The sequence below is a fragment of the Crotalus tigris genome, unplaced genomic scaffold, assembly GCF_016545835.1.
Source record: "Crotalus tigris isolate CLP2741 ecotype Arizona unplaced genomic scaffold, ASM1654583v1 scf7180000019068.10715455, whole genome shotgun sequence".
Taxonomy (NCBI): Eukaryota; Metazoa; Chordata; class Lepidosauria; order Squamata; family Viperidae; genus Crotalus; species Crotalus tigris.
In genome coordinates, this window is record NW_024097358.1 from 3,086,559 (window position 1) to 3,108,890 (window position 22,332).

A 22,332-nucleotide genomic window follows, 5' to 3' on the forward strand; every position below is an offset into this window, starting at 1 on the left:
ACATAATAGTGCACATGTATTCTCTATGTCAATAGTAGATTATAAAATTACAGAATGTAATTGGAGGTGTTTGTATATTAAGGGAGTCACATTTTGTAAGCGTGATACTGTAGTTCCATAGCGTGTACCCATTAACCTATGCACATCATACTATTTATTGGAGAAGGTATCATTTATGGATGCTCCTGATCCTTGTCCCATTCTTGCTGTTAGTGTTTTGTCTGCATGCCTATTTCTGCCTTCTACTCCAAAGGAGAGAAATTTGCAGGCAAAATGTAGGCAGGGAATAATCGAAAAAAGATTATTTTTCAGAGGCACAGTTTTGTTTTCTGCTTGCTGACCTATCTCACAGAGTAGAGAGAGGGAAACTCACTGCATTTCAAAGAACCCTGATATTCATTGGAAGGTTATTAGGAACTCTTCAAAGAGAGGATAAGAAAAAGAAAATCAGATGGTTTACATCATGGGGTTGGGCTCATCCATTTAACTCACCATTAACCACTGTAGCTAGCAGAGTTTCTTTAAAAGACTCAGGGAAAAATCTTCTATATTATTGTTCCCTGATCCTTTGGACTTAGGAGCGAACAGCTACAAGGCACATTTAAAAAAAGAAGAAAGAGAGAAATAGCTGAGGATTACTGTGGGCAGTTCAAAAACACAGTGAAATGGCTGGGTTGAGACTTCCCTATCTTTGGTTTTTGTGTGTTTTTGGACATGTGTAGGCACACGGGCATATTTCCCACCCTTTGCTTCTAGTGGAAAAATCATCTGGTCTATGGATGATGACTAAGAAACCTTGTTTTAACTGGAGGTTGACCTGCATCCCAAATTTGCTTTTCTAAACGGCAACTGGACTCTTCGTTCTTTTCTTTGAGAATGTTTCACTTCTCAGCCAAGAAGCTTCTTCAGTTCAAGCTTTTTGAATGAGAAGTGAAAATATTTTCAAGGAACACTCCCCCCCCCCAGGAAACTCCAGTTGCCTTTTGGAAAAGCACCTTTGGGATAACCATGACCTGGATGATTGAGACTCTCCATAGACACTTGACCTGCAAGGACTTCTGCATGAGAAGCATTTGCTTTAGCACTGATTCCTCACCACTGCCAATCTTAACAGAATAACAGATTTGGAAGGGACCCTGGAGGTCTTCTAGTCCAACCCTCTGCTCAGGCAGGAAACCCTCTACCATTTCAGACAAATAGTTGCCCAATCCTTTCTTTAAAACCTCCAGTGTTGGAGCGCCCACAACTTCTAGAGGCAAGGCATTCCACTGGTTAATTATTCTAACCATCAGGAAATTCTTCCTTATTTCTAGGTTGCTTCTCTCCTTGATTAATCTCCATTCATTGTTTCTTATCTGGCCTTAAGGCTTTGGAAAATAGGTCCACCCTTTCCAGTGTAGTGTGCAGCTGTGAACATTGCCTATATTTAAAGGAGAATTCTAAGTCACCTTTTGTGTAACCTCTAGATTCATTTCAATTCCTTCCCAGGTTGCTGAAAAAAGGCAAAAAATAAATAAATAATGGCTCAGCCCAGAAGAACAAAAAAGAGCCAGGATTTGCATAAGTTCTTATGCTAATTTATAATACAGATTTAATTATAATTACTGCATATTGAAGCCCGTATTGTGTAGTAGGAAAATGAATCTAGCACCTATCTGACGGCTCATCCTTTAATCTGAGTGCTAACTGATGGACAACTTTACACTTCCAACCACACAACCTTCTTGTGGTCCTTTATCTTTACATTAGACACCAATTGGATAGTCCTTCAAATTGATCTGATATACAGAGAGAAGAAGAGTTATTTTGGCTTCCTCACCTACAAATTCCCTGAGTCCCAAATTAGAGGGGAATAATGGCCAGATTTCACTCCAGGTGACTTTTAATGTTGTCCTTGAAGATAGCATGGAAAGGCTTAGCCACTGTCTTTTTCTGGAATTCTGCATTATATCCCGTCTAGCCCACAGCCCTGGGGTTCCGTGGAGGTTCCCCCATACAAACACTAACCAAGCCTGACTCTGCTTAGCTTCCAAGCCTTGGGGGAATGGGGAAATCAGTCAATCAGTCAATCAATCTAGCTCAGTGGTTCTCAACCTGTGGGTCGGGACCCCATTTGGGGTCGAATGACCATTTCACGGGGGTCGCCAAACAACGCAGTCCACCATTTTTTTCCCCCTTTTCCTTAGCTGTGCTCCTCCCTTTTATTCTATTGGCTTTTGAAAGCCAATAGAATAGACTCTCTTGAATAGGAAGCCAATAGGAATTGTCCAGGCTGTTTCTGCCCTGATGAGCCCACCAAAAGCCCCATTCTGCAAACGGTGCTGCACCAGTTGAGTAGTCCTCGACTTACGACCGGTTGAGTAGTCCTCGACTTAAGACCGGTTGGGGGGGTCGCGGCATTAAAAAGGTTGAGAACCACTGATTTAGTGCTTCTGTTGGCTGAGGTGCAAAGACTGGCTTTGGAAGAAACGGGTCTTTTGCATGTGAAACCTGTTCTTGAGTTCCAAACGGGTCTCAGTCAAGAGTATAATTCTGCAGGATTCCAGGGACATCTTCAGCTGTCCAAATCATCTCGGGCAGCTTTGGTGTTAGATGGGAAGGGGTCCCATCTGCCGAGGCAACACAGTACAGGGAAGACGTGGATAGAAATAATTAAAGCGGGATTTTGTATAGCTGCGTGCCGGTTCTCCTTGGTGAGAGAAACGTCCCCTTCCAATGCCTCTGGGCCCAGAGTTTATTTATTTCAAATGAAATGAAATAAATAAATAAATGGGGCCCGAGAAGACCCAGACGAGCGAGTAATTCAGCAGTTTGATGTCTTAGGAGAGAACCATAACAGGCCGTTTCCCCCCTCTTTGTCTGGATGAGCCCATGTCTGGGTCAAGGAAATTTGCATGCAGAGTAAAACCTTACCCTTCTGCTGAGCCAGGGCCAGACAACATACCACATTCCCAGAGCAAGGACTGGTCTGCCAGCCAGGTGTAGCTGCCCCACTGTACTGTGTGAGAGAGAGACCCATCTGCTCTATGTTTTATGGGCATGTTCCTTCCATGGGGAAAGCGGGGTGGGGTTAGTCTCCCCCTCCCCCCCAGAATCGGCCCTGTAATTTATTAGCTTAAAAGGGGGGGTGGATAAAAACCATGAAGGCAGCTCAACCTCTCTTTTTTTCCCTTCCCTCTTTCTCTCTTTCTCTCCCCCCCCCTACCGTTGCCCCTGCCCCAGAAGAAAAGCCTGTACATCAGCCCTTGCTTTTCTCTTTCCTTCTGTCTCAGCAAAATCCAGCAGATTCCGCCCAAGGCAAACTGCCCTCATTTGCTTTGCAAGGCTGAGATTTAAGCAAATGTTATTTTAGCGGTGGAATGCCAGGCTGGGCCTAGAGCTTTCCTTGGCTAGCGTCTCTTCTCTCTCTCTCTCTTGATCCCTCTTCTTTGTTGAGCAATTGAAGATTCCAGTTTTTTAGTTTTACTGATCTTTTTCTGTTTCATTTTTACCAGTCCAGGCTTGGACATTATTTATAGCAGCCTGATAAATAGGAATATGCAAATCCTTCAAAGCTTGAAAGGTTTGAACTGTTTTTCAAATATTCTAAACTTGGGGGGGGGGGGAGAAAACATCCCATATTTCAGGTTTTGGCTTCCCACCCCCCCCCCAACTAAACTAAGGAGCTTTTGTTTCCATTGTTTCATGTTTTCCAAGATAAAGGGTTATAGAAAGTTGACAGAGGCCCTTGATCCATCTTTTTTTTTTTTCAAGACAAAGCCAAAAGCATAAATCAGTGGACCATGCTGAGTGTACCAAAATAAAGTTGGTGATTAAAAATGCATAAAATGATTAAAAACACATAAATTCCCAACAATGGAAACAATAGCCATTTATAACATGTTGCTTTTTTTCTTTTTCTTTCTTTTTTTTTAAAAAAAACAGAAGGCAAATTATCCACTTGACTATTTTTGAAGAAGATAGGTGGTAGGTAGCCTCAGGTAGTGTGTGTGTGTACACTGGATCTAAGAGTCAAAATAAAAGAAGAAGTGTTTCTATGATTTCCCATTGTTTTCTGTGGGCAAATGCTCAAATTATTTCAAATTAAGCTGTTTTGTTCCAAGCTTAGAGCAGATTAATTTTTGTTCATAAGGCTAATCTATTCACATTGATAAGTACTATTTAAAGACAGCAGGCTGCTACTGATTTTATATATGTGCACATTATATGTGTTGTATGGTATTAAACACACACACATAACATTCTATTTGCATTTTCTTTCCTTTCTCCCCCCACCCAGCTTTGCCAACGTTCAAATTTCTAAATATGCTATTTCCAGCAATTAAACCCCCTTTGGGATTCAGTTCTGCCCATGCCATTCTTTGGAACCTGGCCCCAACTCCTGTCATTCTCCCTTCCTCTGAGACCAAACAAAATCACCTTCTCTTGTAACCTGCATTCCCTCATGTGTCTTAAAGGTGGATACATCGATAAATACTCCCTTCGGATTCTTACTCTTCAAGCTGTCTGGAGATCATTGCAAGGAGAATCTAGAAAGAGAATAACAGAGTTGGAAGGGTCCTTGGAGGTCTTCTAGTCCAACCCCTTCCTCAGGCAGTAGACCCTATACCAGGGATGTCAAACTTGCAGCGGCATGTGACGTGTCGCGACATATCACGACTTTTTTTTTGCCATTGCCGGCAATGGGGGGGGCACGGTTTTGCTATGATGCATCTGGCCCCTGGGGGCCGGCAGTTTGGCACCCCTGCCCTATGACCCTTCCAGAGAAGTGGCTGTCCAGTCTCTTCTTAAAAGCCTTCTGTGATGGAACACCCACAACTTCTGGAGGGAAGTTGATCCACTGAGTCCAATAAAGGAGTAGCTCAGGACCGAAATTAGGAGTCCTTTGTGAGCTTGGTTCTTCTCTGAGCTTGCTTGGTTCTGAGCTTGCTTGTTTTCTTGCAGACATTTCATTACCCAACTAGGTAACATCATCAGTTCTAGTAAGGACTGGGGTTTGCTCTCAGTTTATATTCTACCGACAGAGCAAGTCACTAGAATATAAATTGAGAGCAAACCCCACTCCCTTCTAGCATTGGTGATATTATCTAGTTTCGGTAATGAAATGTTGGCAAGAAAACAAGCAAGCTCAGAGAAGACCAAGGATACCACAGCTCTCCCCCTTCTCCTCCTCCTCCTCCTCCTCCTCTACCCTCTAGCACTGATGATATTACCTAGTTTGGGTAATGAAATGTCTGCAAGAAAACAAGCAAGCTCAGAGAGTGCCTCATTTCATCGATTAATCAGATTAATCATGTCCTCATTTGCTTATTTAGATCAACAATGTAGTGCTTTCTTGATGGGTTTTCTTCCAAGTGCCAGATTCAACTCTGCTGGACTTTTTGAGACTAGCCAGCCCAGATGTGCCACCTGCCTGACTTCTAAAAGTCTTGTGAAATATTTAGATGTTGATTATGACAGAGGAGTAGAGCTTTCACTTAGGTCCTTCACAACCCAAGGATGACATGTCCCCTTGACTTTCATGGCCCAGACTTATTACAACCTGTAAATCAGAGGTCTCCAACCTTTGGGGCACCAAGAACCGGTTCCATGGAGAGAGGTTTTTCCTCAGACGGGAAGGTGTGCTGCCTGCATCCCATGGATGGGGCTTTGCTTGTTTGTGCAGACCGGTTGCTGGCATGCCGCAGCATGCCATGCACCGGGGGTTGGGGACCACTGCTGTAGACAGAAGTGAGCCACCAAGTGATGAGAAATAAAATGACTGAAAGCAGCTTAGCAGCTTCCTTAAGATGGACAATTTCCAGATGTATGGATCAACTCCCAGAATTCTCCCAAAAAACTATGCTGGTTAGGGGATTCTGGGAATTGAAGGTCACCTGTATCGGGTACCCAACTGAAGAAGTCTGTTGCAAAGCATAACGGGCAGCGAGTTCTACATCTGAAATATCCAAAACTCGGTCTGGATTCAGAATGTGTCCTTGGGCACCCCTCAATGCCATTTCAGACATCTGGTGAACCACAAGGAACAACAAGCTCTAGGTCTGTTCAGAAATATGTCTCATTTTGAGAGAATGACTGCCAAGTAAACAGGCACATTACTGCAATGTAGACTCTGAATGGTGGTTGGGAGAATGTCCTAGAATCCAACCAGCTTAAGGGATCACTATCGCTTCACTCTTTCATCTTTGAAGAGAATGCAGCTTAACCATTCTAAACTGGGTTTCCTAGCCATAAAGATGGGATGCTTTGAATAATCCAAAGCTTTTCTATGAGTAAGACTTGGAAAGAGCCCCAGTCACTCACAAATCCAACAGGCATGGACAGCTTGACAGACAGGCTATGGGAGTGGGTTTGTTAGCAGAGCAGGCAGGAGATCATGCTCGGTAGCAACAGAGATTGCCTTGATAAACCAGGTTTGTCCACTCTCTAGCTAGAGCAGAGGTCCCCAACCTTTTAGGCACCAGGTTCCATGCAGAGAGGTTTTTCCGTGGACCGGACAGTGCGTGGTTTTGTGTGCTGCCTGTATCCCACAGATGGGGCTTTGCTTGTTTGTGTGGACCTGTTGCTGGTATGTCACTAGAGTTCCCCTGTAAGGAAGATGGTTGCTTTTTAAACAATTTGATAAATAAGTAAATAAATAAGTAAATAAATACGATAATAAAATAAAGAACCCTGGAAGCCAAACATGGAAGAGATGACATTTGGAGAACAAGGAAAGCCACCCCGGTCAGCAGCCTGCACATGTATTTGTTTATATTTTACCATATTGGTATGCTGCCCACTTGGTGTGAGATAAATAAACATCGGGAACATAGTGTGTACTGAGCAAAGACAAGCATGTGGCAAACAAACAGGGAGCTTGGCTATGGGAGAGATAAATAATAAAATCTCAAAGCCCTGAAAGTTTGATCAGTTGTTAAGGTTTGGTAACTACAGAAGTGTTTGCCTTTCCCTCCCCCCCTAGCTGTGATAGTTAAATTACAGTTCTTTGTGTACAGAAGTAGCATCCATCTGACAAGCAGATGCTGAGTAGAGCAATTATGGGATGGATATGACCACCATACCCTGGCTTGCAAGCTTCAGTGAACGTCTGGCTGCATTTTCGATTAAGTGGACATTTACATTGATCCTGAAAAACAGTTCAATCTATGGGTGGAGAGAAAGCCTGAAGCTCCCCCCCCCCCAAGCCGAGTCTTGTCATAGTTGCAAAATTCATACTCCTGTTGTCAGTTTTTTTTTTTTGCACTGTGTTATTATCGGTATCTCCGCTATATAAATAGATAATACTCCCAATTCATTGTGTTATCACCCAAGGAGTTTTGTGTCAGCATAATGATATGTAAATGATCACTCCTGTGTACTAAATTTCTGATTATCTGAGCGTTTTGGATATCCCCTGGCCATTTTGGAGAGATGAGATTGTACTTTATTGCAAAATGCTAGAGCAGTATTTATTAATTGGCCATTTGTAATGCCGCAATTCATATTCACTTTGGCAACGATCCCATAGATCTTAAATTTTCCACTTGCAATGGTTAATTCACAATTCATTATTTCAGCATTCATTATTTTCCTACTTAAAGAAGTAGAGATTTTAGCTGTGCACTTCAAAGCTTTCTTTCACGTGCACATTAGTGAGATTGGACTTTCAACTAGAGTTACTAAGATCAAGAATATGATTTAAAGTGTGATTTTAAACAAAGGAGCCCAATGACACAAATATCCTCTAGCCTACAGTCTTCCTTACACGTAGGGACTACAGGTCCCTGAGATGCCAATCAGATACTCAGTTGGAAGAAGCTGAACTAAATTATGCTGATCAGTTGCATGTATGTTTAAGGTTCAGTGGGTCTTGGGGGGGGGTCGTGCTCCTAAGGGGAAAAAAAAAATCATGTTCTAAATGTAGAATTAATTAAAATGAGAATGAGCTGTATATATGCAGGTAGCCCTTGACCTCTGGCCACAATGGAGCCCCAAGTTTATGTTGCTGTGCGAGACATTTGTCAAGTGGGTTTTGCCCCATTTTGCGACTTTTCTTGGCACCACTGTTAAGCGATCCACTGTAGAGATTGAGTTAGCAACACAGTTATTAAATGAATCTGGCACCCCTCACTGAGTTTGCTTGTCAGAAGATTGCAAAAGGGGATCACGTGACTCCAGGACGCTGCCACCGTCATAAATAGGAGTCAGTTGCCAAGTGGCTGTATTTGGACCAGGTGGTGATGCATAAGACATAAATGTGCAAAATGGTCACAAATCGCTTTTTTTTTCAGTGCTGTTATAACTTTAAAAAGTCGCTAAATGAACTTAGTCGAGAATTATGTGTATCTTAGTTCTATATAGATTACAGGTCTGTATTGACTTTTCTACTCTATAAGGACTTTTCTATCACAATAGTTCAAATAGCAGACTAATGTTATTTGTTTGATTGATTTATAGCCAGTGTTCCTTTCAAAAACTCAAGACAGTGAGTACAGTGTCTCCTCCTCCTATTTTATTTTCCTCTACAAAGAAGATTGGACTGAAAAAAAGTCACTAGTCCAAAGTGAAACTCAGTGGCTAAGGGCAGACTCGAACCCTTGATTTTAGTCCATCACCTGAACAACTGTGGAAAGAACATAATAATGGAGTAGAGTGGAGTGGAGTGGAACGGAACAGAACAGAACAGAAAAGGAATAGAATAGAATAAGAATAAGAGTAGAATAGAATAGAAAAAGAATAAGAGTAGAATAGAATAGAATAGAATAGAAAAAGAATAAGAGTAGAATAGAATAGAATAGAATAGAATAGAATAGAACAGAAAAAGAAAAAGAATAAGAGTAGAATAGAATAGAATAAGAGTAGAATAGAATAGAAAAAGAATAAGAATAAGAATAGAATATAATAGAATAGAAAAAGAATAAGAGTAGAATAGAATAGAATAGAATAGAATAAGAAAAAGAATAAGAGTAGAATAGAATAGAATAAGAATAAGAATAGAACAGAACAGAACAGAATAGAATAGAATAGAATTTTTGGAAAGTCAACCCTTTTAAAATACAGGATTATATGGACCAATGTAAATCTTGAATATATCTTGCTATTCTCTTGCTCCTGGGACTCATGCATAAATATATAGGGTGGGTGTGACAGAGCAGTTCCTTCCTTTACCTATGAAAGAAAAGGACTGTAAAAAAAAAGAATATTTGAGTATTTATGTCAAAAATGCATAGCTTTTTTCAAGCTGTTGTTCTAGTAGCAAGCTAGAGTTTACATTCCAAAAAAGTAAATGATTGTGGCAAATATCACAATCACATTTTAATCTAAATCGGCAAATCAATGTCCCACTTCGCTTGAAGGGAATATTAGAATTTGGTGGCAACTTTTGGAAAGGAACTTTTAACTTAGGCTTTGGTAGACCTTTTGATTTCTGATGGTGGACTTGGAACTAGATAATGTTTGTCACAGGCCTATCTCTTTCAAACCAGGGATGCTGAGTTTTGCAACTATAGCTTTTCTTCTATCAATGAGGAATAAAAAGTTTGCGCTCTTCCATATACAAATAAAATAAATGAGCATAGAAATCAAAATTGCAGAGGACATTTGCCTTCTCAGTTAGATAGCTTGCAATGTGCAAATACTTATTAAGTTGTACAGAGATATATTTAGCTGTGTGAATCTGCACTGGAGCAAACTTCAACCCATATTATCTGATTATTAGAAGCTAAGAAATCTTATGTCTGTGTGGTTGTATCAGTGCCATTTTTCATTTTACTCAGGAGAATTCTGGCTTGTGTTATTTGAGTGTGCAAGGGGTGTGTATCTTTAAACATTCCTTCATAGATTTTGAAATTCACATATCAAAATGAAGAGTGTAGCTATTTTGCTAGATGGAAGGGGTTTTGTGGCTTTTTAATGCAGAGAAATATTCAGAAATATATGTTCTAAGATGAGATAATAGGCTCTCAGCTTCTGCTGTCTCCTGCATAACTTGCAAAAAGCCAGAAGAAACATATTTCTAACTCACTTATATGATTTATAGGTATCCTTTGTAGTTCTCTCTCACACTTAGCATCTAGACTAGAGCAAATTGCAGTTCCTGCTGTTCTGACACAGCTGACATTCACTTTCTTAGCCTGCAGCTCTCCAAATATCTTGAGACCCAAATCTTTCCAAGTTGTCTCAGCTAGCTTGGACAAAGGTCAGAGATGGTACAACTTTTAATGCAAAAATATTTGGAGGCCCTTAACTGGAGAAGATAGTCCTACAAAGTTAAACTGATTTAAGGGGATTTATTTCTATAGGGTAAATATAACGCAAGTGGCAGGTGGATGAGTGAAAGGATAAAATATAACCAAATCTTTGAGAGGAAGAAGGCCAAATGTTTTAGATTGCTCTTTTCTTCTTCTTCTATTGTGTCTCTGTCATTCAGTTACATATACATTTTCAGGTTGGCTTTTCCAGATACCACATTTAAAATTAGCTGCTTTGTGAAAATTAGCACTTTTTCTTGGAATGAGTCATTGGTGTTTCTTCTGTTAAAATATATCTAGGCTGTGTCCACAAAAGGCATTTAACACTTCTGGTATCAACTCAGTGGTTGCATTTGTAGATATTAAGCTTGGCTTAGGTGTTTATTTATGGATAAGAGTTAGGTAAGTTTGCCGCCAATTCACACCTTGTAGTGATTTCGTCCCATAGTTCCCAAACAGCAACACCCCTGTACGGTTAGTATCTTCACTGCAGAAAAGGGGCCTTTACAGCAGGGGTCTTCATACTTGGCAACTTTAAGACTTGTGGACTTCAACTCCCAGAATTCCTCAGCCAGCCCTGGCTGGGAGTTGAAGCCCACAAGTCTTAACGTTGCCAAGTTTGAAGACCCCTGCTTTACATTGTAGATTTCAGTTTTCTTCTAGACCGAGCAGGGACCAAGGTGATTCCACAGACATTGTTGAACTACAACTTCTAATATCTCATGCAGCCGGTTATGGAACTAGTAGAAATTGTACTTTGGCAACATGTGAAGAGATTAAAGTTCTTTGTTTCTAAAACAGTGTGTCCAAAGTAGGCACTCAAGTGTAGATGGGTAGTTCCGAATAAGTTAAGGCAAGGCATTAGCAGCTGTATGATCTGTAGTAGGTAATTCAGACATGCTTGTAATCTAATTTCTTCCTAATGTTTGAGAAATGTTATCAGGGTCATTGTGATTCATCAAAATGCTAAGTAATTCTTAGTTGTATCCATCCAATGCTTCCTAAATGTGAAGAGTCTGTCTTTAACTGCATGCAAGTGTACCTATTTGATCAACTCTATCTTAATTCTCTAATGAGAGTCAGAAGAGCCTGTTCACCACTCCCTTATGTCTGCCCATCTTCCATTGATTTGTACAATTCAGTGATGGCCTGCATGAGTTGGCTCTCAATTTTATTTCACAATGTCTGGAAACCTAAGTGTTGTCAAATCCATTTGAGTTCTAAAGTGTTGGGTAGATGAAGGGAGGACCAAGGCAATTTGACCAAACCCCTCTGCTGATCATGACATTTCTTCAAAGTGAGAAAATAAAGTACATTGAATTCCCCACAAAAAATGGACAACTGGACAATGATTTGTCCAAGTTCTCCCTCTTTCTCTCTCCTGTTCATTCTTTCACTGGACTCAGGCTGGTCTTGTTTGCTAAGACAATCACATGCTAGGCAGAAAATCAGACAAAGATTGCTTTGCTGGACTGATGGATGGATCAGTTGAGAGATCTTCTAGTTGGGATAAAATATACATAGTAGTTGGTCTTTTTTTCATCATGTGAACAAAGCTGATTAATGAATCCATAGCAGTAGAAGTGAGCTTCTTGGCACCTTAGGAGTGATATCATCAAAGGAGATGTACTCATAAACAAGAAGTTAAATGTAAACATAATACAGTTAATACAGTTCAGGGACTGTATTGTAGCTGTTCCCCTTTGGGGATCAATGTGTATACTTATCTTTGATCTTTGCTTGCTTTTTCTGGCTATTTTCCACTTTTTTCCCAGTGTTGCCATTTGCTAAAAATCTTGAGTGAAGATGAGATTTCAATGAGAAAAATAACTTTCCAAGTAAGACTCCGAGATCCACCTTTTGACAGACTGTTTAACTTTTTATCATTTTAAAAAAATAAACAGTATAGGATTCAATAATACAATTTTTGATCTAAGCTGGAATACACAGACATCTCCTGAGGTATAATATCTGGAAGAACTTCATTTATAGTTACTGCTGAATGCCAAAGAGTCCTTCATGTTCTAGTTATATTCAATATATTTTCTATGCATTGTAATGCAATCTTTTCTTCTCCTCAGCTCTAGTCATGTAGACAAATATAGGCAGATCAACCATTGAGGACTCTCCTTGAATTTGAGTGCAATTCTCATTTGCCTGCTTCCTCCCCCCCCACCCCATATTATTCATCCAATAATCAAGGCAGATTACAACAGCCAAGAAAACACTAAGTGTAAATAAAGCAGCATTATAAGGAAAGCTGGATTTACAAACCTCGTTGCAATGGATGTCAGATACAAGAGGTTTAGTGTCCCTTGAATTTACTGTAGTGTATTTCATGCTGTTTACATAACAAAGTGAAAACAATACCGGTGATGTCATTTCCTCCTACGGGCCTATTAAAATGAGGCTTCATTGTAATGTAAATACATTCAAAATCAGGGTCAAAAATCAAACATCAACCTGAATAAAAACAATCAAAAGCTTGGGAGAAGATCTAAGGTTTGTTTTTTTTACCGATTTTCTGCATTTTGAGAGGGGGAGGGTACGTCCGCTCTCCCCCAGTGAGCGAATTTGGGCTACCCAGAATAAAAACGTTCTTACACACCCAATTCTTAATTATGATTTTCAGATTTATTGCCAGACAGATGGCCCCACTGCGCGTCAGCTCCTCAATATTTAGGGCTTTTATAGATCAATACTGTTGGTCCCATAGGTACCAAAAGGCAACTAGACTTTCTCTGAGTGTTTTTTTTTTTTTTTTCCCTTTGAAGACATTTCACATCTCATCGAAGGAACTTCTCCAGTTCTAATTCTTCTTGGATGAGAAGTGAAACATTTTCAAACAGAAAAAAAACCCCAAGAAAATCCAGTTTGCCTTTAAAAAAAAAAAAAATCACCCTTGGGATAACCACAACCTGGACCATTGAGAATGTTCCTAGACATCAACAACACTTCCTTGCATTATGCCCAGCAGAATAAGGAGTAGCTGTTGCAGAATGTTGATATGATTACTATTCCTGGTAGCTGTCAGTAGTCAAGCCAGCACATTTTGCCTCAATCCTTGTTTCTAAAACCCAACTCTCTCCATTGCCCTCTGTTTTCTTTTGTCCCTTTGCTTCCCAATGAAATGGTCAGCTGGGAAGGAGGGGTGGGCACAGTGGTGGGATTCAAATAGGTGAACAACCGGTTCTCTGTGTGGATGCCGCTTCCGGAAGTCCATTCTGGGCCTGGGCAACAAACAAACTTCTGCCGAAGTGGTACAAAGTGGCTGAATCCCATCACAGGAAGGAAGGAAGGAAGGAAGGAAGGAAGGAAGGAAGGAAGGAAGGAAGGAAGGAAGGAAGGAAGGAAGGAAGGAAGGAATGGTGGGATTCAAATACGTGAACGATCGGTTCTCTGCTTGGGTCCGGAAGTCCATTGTGGGCCTGGGCAACAAAAAAAATAGCTACCGGTTCTGCCAAAGTGGTGCAAAGTGGCTGAATCCCATCACAGGAAGGAAGGAAGGAAGGAAGGAAGGAAGGAAGGAAGGAAGGAAGGAAGGAAGGAAGGAAGGAAGGAAGGAATGGTGGGATTCAAATACATGAACAATCGGTTCTCTGCTTGGGTTCCGGAAGTCCATTCTGGGCCTGGGCAACAAAAAAAAACTAGCTACTGGTTCTGCCAAAGTGGTGCAAAGTGGCTGAATCCCATCACAGGAAGGAAGGAAGGAAGGAAGGAAGGAAGGAAGGAAGGAAGGAAGGAAGGAAGAAAGGAAGGAAGGAAGGAAGGAAGGAAGGAAGGGTGGGATTCAAATACGTAAACAGCCGGTTCTCTGTGTGGGTTTCGGAAGTCCATTCTGGGCCTGGGTAACAAAAAAATTAGCTAGCAGTTCTGCTGAATCCATCACTGAGTGGGCAGGCACGCAACATTTGCAGGAGGTGATTGTTTAAAAGAGATTTGGTCTCTCCCCCCTCCCCACTCACCCACCCACCCACCACTCTCCTGGCCTCTGTGATCAGCAGCATCAGCTGCAGTGCTTTCTTTCTTAATCTGGAGATAAACCTGATGATGCAAGGAAGAGCTGCCTTGAGCCCTGGGATGGCTTCCTGGTTGCACTTTGCTGGCAGAGCGAAGCTTAAAGCCAGGGAATCAGATGCTGAGCGTGGCTGTGCATCTCCCTGTTTGCTGGGAAGATAAGCACAGGGTCAGGACAGGAGTGGGGCTGGGTGCCTTATGAGGACTTTGCTTATGAGGTGGAAAAAAAAAAGCAGGAAGTGGGGAGGGGAGAGGGTTAGGGGGTGAGGAGAGGAATACGTGCTCCATGTCGGCAGGGAACCCAGATGGAGCAGCACGCCATCTCTTTGAGTGTCTAGGGAGGTCCAATGATTGGCTATGCTGATTTCCCATCGTGGCTTATCCTGAAAGAAAACGGCCCCCATTTTAGAGGCATTTACCCCTCCCTCCCTTCCCCCATCAAAAAAATAGGAACACGCCCCTACTTCTATCCCTATGCTTTTAGCCTTCTTTTTAGATAAACATTGTGTTTCTTTGAAGACCATAAACATAATGCCCTCTGATGACTTCTCTTGCTTGCTCCTGAGCTTGTATGACCTGATTTTTAAAAATAAATCCAATGCCTTACATTTAAAGCAGAGTTAAGTCATTTCGGCTTGGGTCACCCATGCAAAATCTTTGGTGAGCTGAAGGTTTGTGCAGTGTATGGATCCGGCTTGCTTTTTGTTTTGTTTTTTCCCCTGATTATTCTGGGGAAGTTTGTTTTCTCTACTGGATAAAGTCTACCTTAGAATTTACAGAAAGTTTCATCGCAAGGGCTGCCTCAAAATATCAAGATATTGTGTGCCACCGACTTTTAGCAACTGAGGGGGCCCAAAGGAAGAAGAAAAAGGACCAGATGGGGTTGCCTAGTCAGCCTTCAAGGAAAGAATGGTGGTGGTGGGGATGAAAAATGGGCAGAAGGTTGCATCTCAGGGCTCCTTTGGAAAATATTCTCCACACTCTCAAAAGAAAGATATAAAAGTACCCTAAAATGATGGGCATAACCCTCATAGTAGAACAGAAAGACAGAAAGGTGTATTCTTCCTCTTGTGCCTCCAGCTTGGAAAGTCATGCTTTGCAGTTTTTTCCCTACTGAATTTGGTCTGAAAAAGATGAATTGTTATTGTCAATGATATGATTGCATGCGGGTAGTTCTCGATTTACCATCGTTTCTTAAGTGACCATTCAAAGTTACAACGGCATTGACAAAAGAGACTGCTTTTCACACGTACAAGTGTTGCAAGCATCCTTGGGGTCACGTGTTCAAAATCCGGGCACTTGGCAACTGACATGTATTTATGAGGTTCACATGATTACTATTTGAGTCGTGGTGGCGCAGTGGTTAGAATGCAGTACTGCAGGCTATTTCTGCTGGCTTCCTGCAGTTTGTCAGTTCGATCCTGACCAGCTCAAGGTTGACTCAAGGTTCCATCCTTCCAAAGTCAGTAAAATGAGGACCCAGATTCTTGGGGGCAAATATGCTGACTCTTTAAACCGCTTAGAGAGGGCTGTGAAGCACTGTGAAGCGGTATATAAGTCTAAGTGCTATTGTTATTGCAAGCTAACTCTGCCCACAGCCTGGAGTTCAATCCTGACTGGCTCAAGGTTGACTCAGCCTTCCATCCTTCTGAGGTCAGTAAAATAAGGACCCAGTTTGTTGGGGGCAAGAGGCTGACTCTGTATACCATTTAGAGGGGGCTGTGAAGCACTGTGAAGCGGTATATAAGTCTAAGTGCTATTGCTGTTGCTATTTGTAACCTTCAAAGCCAGCTTTTAACAAGCAAGGTCAATGGTGGAATCCAGATTCGTTTAATAACAGCACGATTCACTTAACAATTGCAGTGATTCGCTTAACAACAATGGCAAAAAAAGTCATGAAATAGGGCAAAATTCACTTAACTGCCTTGCTTAGCAACAGAAACGTTGACCTCAGTTGTGAACATAAATTGAGGATTAGCTGTCATCTACTTTCCCAGGTAGCATCTCATATACGAAGTCTTCAAATCCTGCCCCCCCCTCTTTTTTTTTTAAATAAAACCACCTCTAAATTCAATACTGGAAAAAAAAAGCTGCAAGTTTTCCAACCTCCCTGAACATGTTCAAATTAAGTAATTATCCCTAAAATAAATTGATGGTATTGTAAGACTAAAGGGGGAGAAAAGCAACTCTCATTTTCCATCTACAAAAAGAGAGAGAGAAAAAAAAGAGAGAAATATCAGCCTTTCTTATATGTAACCAGTGCTTGGCTCCAGGTCCTAGCCAAATCCAAATCCTTAATATTAAAAGGGTCTCAATCAGGTCTGGTATCATGCAGCACATTTGGTGTGACGTCACTACACAATGTATTTTTGTTTTTGGTAAGGCAGAGAGGACAATGTCTAGTGTTATTTGTTATTGTTGTTAGTTGCGAAGTCATGTCCTCCCCATCGCGATCCCATGGACAATGTTCCTCTAGGCCTTCCTGTCCTCTACCATCTTCTGGAGTCCATTTAAGCTCATGCCTCCTGCTTCAGTGGCTCCATCCAGCCATCTCATTCTCTGTCGTCCCATTCTTCTATTGCCCTCCATCTTTCCCAGCATCAGGCTCTTCTCCAGTGAGTCCTTCCTTCTGATTAGGTGGCCAAAGTATTTGAGTTTCAATTTCAGGATCTGGCCTTCTAAAGAGCAGTCGGGGTTGATCTCCTCTTGGACTGACCGGTTTGATCGCCTTGCAGTCCAGGGGACTCGCAGGAGTCTTCTCCAGCACCAGAGTTCAAAGGCTTCAATTCTTTGGCGCTCAGCCTTTCTTATGGTCCAACTTTCACAGCCATACTTTGCAACTGGAAAAACCATGGCCTTGATTATACGTACTTTTGTTGGCAGGGTGATGTCTCTGCTTTTAAGAAGCATGCAAAATAGGAACTGCAGGGAAATGGTAGAAGAGCGCGCGAGAGAGATTTATAGCACAGTATCTCTACATATTTTAAAATCAGGTTTGTTTAAAACATAATGGCACAACTCTGTATCTCCATATTCTTGTCTTTGCTGTTGCATTCACAAACGGGGGGGGGGGAAATATTGGTATATATATATATATATAAAAAAAAGAAAACCCAGCAGCCACCATAAGTCACAGGGTGTTGTATCTGCAAATACAAAGCAACTTAAGGTGTGTGTTTTTCTATTGTTCGAAAGCAGGCAGCCTTGCCAAGAAAAAAAGCAGCCGTTCCCCATACTAATCAGCCAAAAGCTACAGGGGAAAAGAGGTTGCCTGATTTAATTCAAAGCACATGCTGCCAATTTGAGTTTCAGCCTCTAATCTTCCAAACTGGAACTTGGCCAGTAGATTTGCATCAGGTGACTGCCCTGGTTTTTTTGGGGGGGGGGGAGAATTGGCCCTTCCATGCCTCAAAAACCAGACACGCCATGATTCCAAAAGATCAGGCCACTGGATCAGAACAGCCTCGGTGGGTTAGGCACCCTCCTCTCCGCTATTTCCTGGCAGGGCCGCAAACACCACTTGGTTTCCGAAAGGATTCTCAAGAAGATCCCTGCCTGGCTTGCGAGCAACTTTCATCCTTTATGAATCCTGGCCTCCTGTTTCTGTTTTACGAAAGCAAGCCAATCGGGATGAAATAAAGTTGGGGAGAATGGAAATGCACTGTTGAAACCAAAACAAAACCAGTCCTCTGAAATTCGGGCTGAGGTTTTAAAAAGCAATTGAATTGCACCATAAAAGGATTGGTGGGGGAGGGGGTTTGGGGGGAATTGTGTGTGTGTGTGTGTGTGTGTGTGTGTGTGTGTTCCTTCCTGGTGTTCAACCTTCTCCTTCCAACCATAATCAAGTAGTCTCATTCATTACGCAAGATGTTCAGGGAGAAAGCCAAGTTTAGTAGGCTTATGGGAGAAAGGAAGAATGGCTTAGCTCGATGAAACCAAAGTTTGTCTCTGATCCGGCGCTGTTCCAACAGCGGCTATTCAGATGCCTCTAACAAGCTCCATGGCCACAGAATGCATTCTTTGGGTTTTGTCCCCATTCAGAGGGAACCAGCCACTGAAAAATGGAAGCTTAATTGAGCAACCAGCTCTGCCCAGCAGCTTGTTAGCCCTATCACCCGTTCAAGCATCTAATCATAACATGCCTGAACAATAAGCGTTTAATGCCCGTCTGCCCGAACGTGTGAATGGACTGTGGGAAAGCATTGTGTTCCAGAGAATTCAAAAGTCCTGTTGGGTTGTGTTTGGGCCTGCGTGGGGCTCCTAGGCAAGCTGCATCTGGCAATGTAATTGTCACGGTGGGGGGGGGGCTTTGGGGTGTGTGAAAGAGCTTTGTAGCTGGCTCTGATCCAATGCTTCTATTAACCTTCCCTTGCATCCAACCATTTTATGTTTTCTTCTCCCTGCAGGGCTCCCTCTACACCGTCTCTCAACCCTCTCGGGCCCTTTTTCCCTTCCCTCCAAATGGTCACCCAGGAGTTGCACTATTTAAAGGTGGCTGCTATGTTTTCTCCTGCCTGGGAACAAAATGCTCGTCGTCCTCATTCGTCTCGCCGTTTCGGTCCAAAGTGCCCAGCTTCTGCTGGCGTGTGCAGCTTAGCATACTTTGCACCCCAACCCTACTGGCGGGATGTCCAGGGTACGAAGACTTGGACCCTATGGTGGCCAATGCTCTCCTTGGGATTTTCCCATGAGCTCCAAGCTCCTGCTGCCTTCCTCCCTTCCTTTCTGCAAAGCGGGGCCCAGAGCTGAGTGGTTGCTAGGGAGCTGGGAAATGAAATGGAGACTCGCCGGGGAGCAGCCTGCCTTGTCAATGTGTCTCGGATAAACCACGGCCCTAGGAACTGTACAGCTGGGTGCAGGCTTCTTGTCTGGAGCCTGGGAATAGCCCAGGCCTTTGAGGTTCAAGGGCAAACTTGCTATTCATTAGTCGGGAGTCCTTGACATTCCTCTTCTGCCTCTTCCCTTCTCCTCTGCTGCATGTAACCCCCCTCTGGACACATTCCTGGGTGCCCCTGTTGAAACCACTCCCTCTTCTTTGCCCCCTTTCTGCCCTCCCCCCCCCATGCACAACCCCCCCCCCAAGATGCTGAAGTGGGAGAGTAGATGAACAATGACTCAAGTGAAGGCTATTCAGACAAGGAGGGCCAGACCGCTTAGCTTGTCTCCTGCCTCTGGTTACAACTTGAGGTTATTCTTCAGGCTTCCCCTTTCGGCATTTGCAGCCTCTTCCTGGAACCCTCTTTTCGCCCAGCCCTTTGCTGAAAAGAGATTAGGGGCTCATTTAACTCTAGGTTGTTGGTTTTCCTTATTGTCTGCTTGCTTGTGGGAAATGGGGGAAGAGAGAGAAATGGGGGAAGCTGCCCAGAATAACTTGGTTGAGTTGGGTGGCAATAGAAATTGAATAAATAAAAATAAAAATAAAAAAGTCAGTTCCTCTTTGGTCTCAGGGGGTCCTGAAAACACAGACAGAAATTTGCTCCTGAGAAGAAATAGCAATCATTGCTTAACTGCTGTCTTAACTCTGGATCAGTGAAACAGCTAATAAAAATCTCTCCTGTTGGGGTGGACACATGTATAACTCCTGATCACAGCCATTGGAGATCTCTTGTTTTTCTTTAGAATAGAATATTTCCCCAGGTTTTTTTTTTTTAAGGATTGGGGATACTTTATACTTATTGTAAGCCAAATACCATGTCCTGCTGGCTTAAGGCATTAGTCTGCCTGCCTATTTATCTATCTATCTATCTATCTATCTATCTATCTATCTATCTATCTATCTATCTATCTATCTATCTATCTATCTATCTATCCATCCATCCATCCATCCATCTATCCATCTATCCATCTATCTTATCATCTATCCATATCTATCATTGGTATCTCTCTCATCTATCTATCTATCTATCTATCTATCTATCTATCTATCTATCTATCTATCTATCTATCTATCTAATCATCTATCCATATCTATCTATCTATCTATCTATCTAATCATCTATCCATATCTATCTATCTATCTATCTATCTATCTATCTATCTATCTATCTATCTCTGTATCTATCTATTATCATCCATCCATCCATAAATAATTCCCTCTCCCCACCCCACTCCCAGGCCCCAGGAGCAAAGGAACTACAATTGTGTTGAGTTAGAGGAGAGAGAATGCAGCTTTTGCAGGCTTTTGAGTTGGAAGTCTGGAGCAACACAAAAGAGCATGAAAAGCCCTGATTTACATAAATAACATGTGTCTCTACATTAAAAAAAAAAAAAGAAAAAGAAGAGGAGGAGGAGGAGGGGAGGAGGAGGAGCAGGAGCAGGAGGAGGAGAGTTGCAGAGGAAAAGAAGAAGAAAGATATCAGGGGCCAGCAAAACTGAATTGAGGCTGGAGAGAAAATAATGGGAGCAGGGATAGAGAGAGAAAGCAAAGGAGAGTTGGGGAAAAAAATACCAGTCAGTGTGAAAGAGGGTTTTGCTAAGTAACACCCCGGTGAGATTAAATTGTCCAGAAAGTTTCTCCCTGTGTGTCGATGAAATGGTTGATGGGGTGAGGCGAAGGAGGAGGGGCAGGGTCCCTCCTACCAGAGACCATGAATAGAAAATGGGCAAAGGGAAAAGAATCCGATTAAGCAGGAAAAAAAAAAAAATCCCCTGACATTTTACTTTATTCTTGGAAGGAGTTGTCAGGGGAAGCACCAGTTTGAGCAGAACGTCCACATTGATCCATTTCCTTTCCCAAGAATTGTGAGCTTTAGCAGAGCGAGCAGTTGCTATGGAATAACAATGGTAGTAATAAACCAGGTGCTCTGTGAGGCTATAGATATGAGGCTATATAGACCATTAACTTCAATTATTTACCCTACTTTTTTAAAAAACAGAAATCTCATTCCAGTCCTAGTTCCTTCTATCCCACCTCAGGGAGATTATTCAGTGGAGGATAGCTTGCATAGCTGGGTTTGTGCAGTAGGATGCTAAATTAAAATGAAGTTTGCTAGTCTGTGGTTCCTGATGTTAGCCTAACTTAGGAAGTTGATAAATATCTTGCAAGAAAAATATCAACTGAGGAAGTTGATAAATATGATGCCAAAGGAACATTTAGGGGCTAATGATGAGTTAGGTTAGATTTAGAGGATTAGATAACCTTTATTGTCATTTTCTTTCCTGTGGGCACAAAGGCACACATTAAAAATGAAATTTAGTTGCTTCCTCTCAAAGTGTACACATACATAACAAACATTTAAAACATACTATATACAACATATGTATAGACCTGCACCCTTACATATAAGTAACATATACATATAAGAGGAGATTTGATGATTACCATTTTAGTTTGTTCTCTTGTGGGAACCACACCATTGCGCTTTGCCATAACATTGTATATTGCTTGTGCACAACATGCCACACAAACCCCAAGCATGTCTTTTTTTAAAAAAACGTGTGTATCCAACTTTTTATGCGACAGTAAAATTTCACAAACATCTAATTCAATTCTTCTTTCTGTTTGTTTTATTTTTGTTATAGATTTGTGAGAAGGAGAAATTCAAGAACTTGGACATTATGATGTCTCAACCCAATAAGCTACAGAGGAAAAACACATTTCCTTTTTTCCCACCACCATATGGACCCGTGGTTGACTTTAACTAATCTCTCTTCAAGATGATCGGCACAGAAAATATTTGAGACAGAAGGCCATGCATTTTCTGTTTTACCTACTCTCTGGCTGAATAAAGAGGATTGTTCATTCTTTACCTTTTTCCAAGTCTGTCCACCTCTTTCTTTTGATCACCAAAAGAAAAATGGAAGTTTTCCTAGAATTCTTGTCTATAAGAGGAGGAGGAGGAGGAGGAGGAGGAGGAGGAGGAGGAGGAGGAGGAGGAGAAGAAGAAGAAGAAGAAGAAGAAGAAGAAGAAGCAGAAGAAGAAGAAGAAGAAGAAGAAGAAGAAGAAGAAGAAGAAGAAGAAGAAGAAGAAGAAGAAGAAGAAGAAGAAGAAGAAGAAGAAGAAGAAGAAGAAATTGCCTTGTTATTTGTTCTTTAAATTGTCATTGGTTGTGTGTCTTTACATATTGTGTTATAGTGCACTAT

General features: G+C 41.8%; 1 long non-coding RNA gene across 2 annotated transcripts in view; it reads left to right on the forward strand.

Moving 5' to 3' along the window:
- LOC120315177 overlaps positions 1 to 22,077 on the forward strand; it is a 55,831-nt gene extending 33,754 nt beyond the window's left edge. For both annotated transcript variants that reach the window (XR_005558615.1, XR_005558616.1), the window contains one exon: positions 21,771 to 22,077. This is a non-coding gene — a long non-coding RNA (uncharacterized LOC120315177). The remainder of the gene's footprint in view (positions 1 to 21,770) is intronic.
- The last annotated feature ends 255 nt before the right edge of the window (positions 22,078 to 22,332 follow it).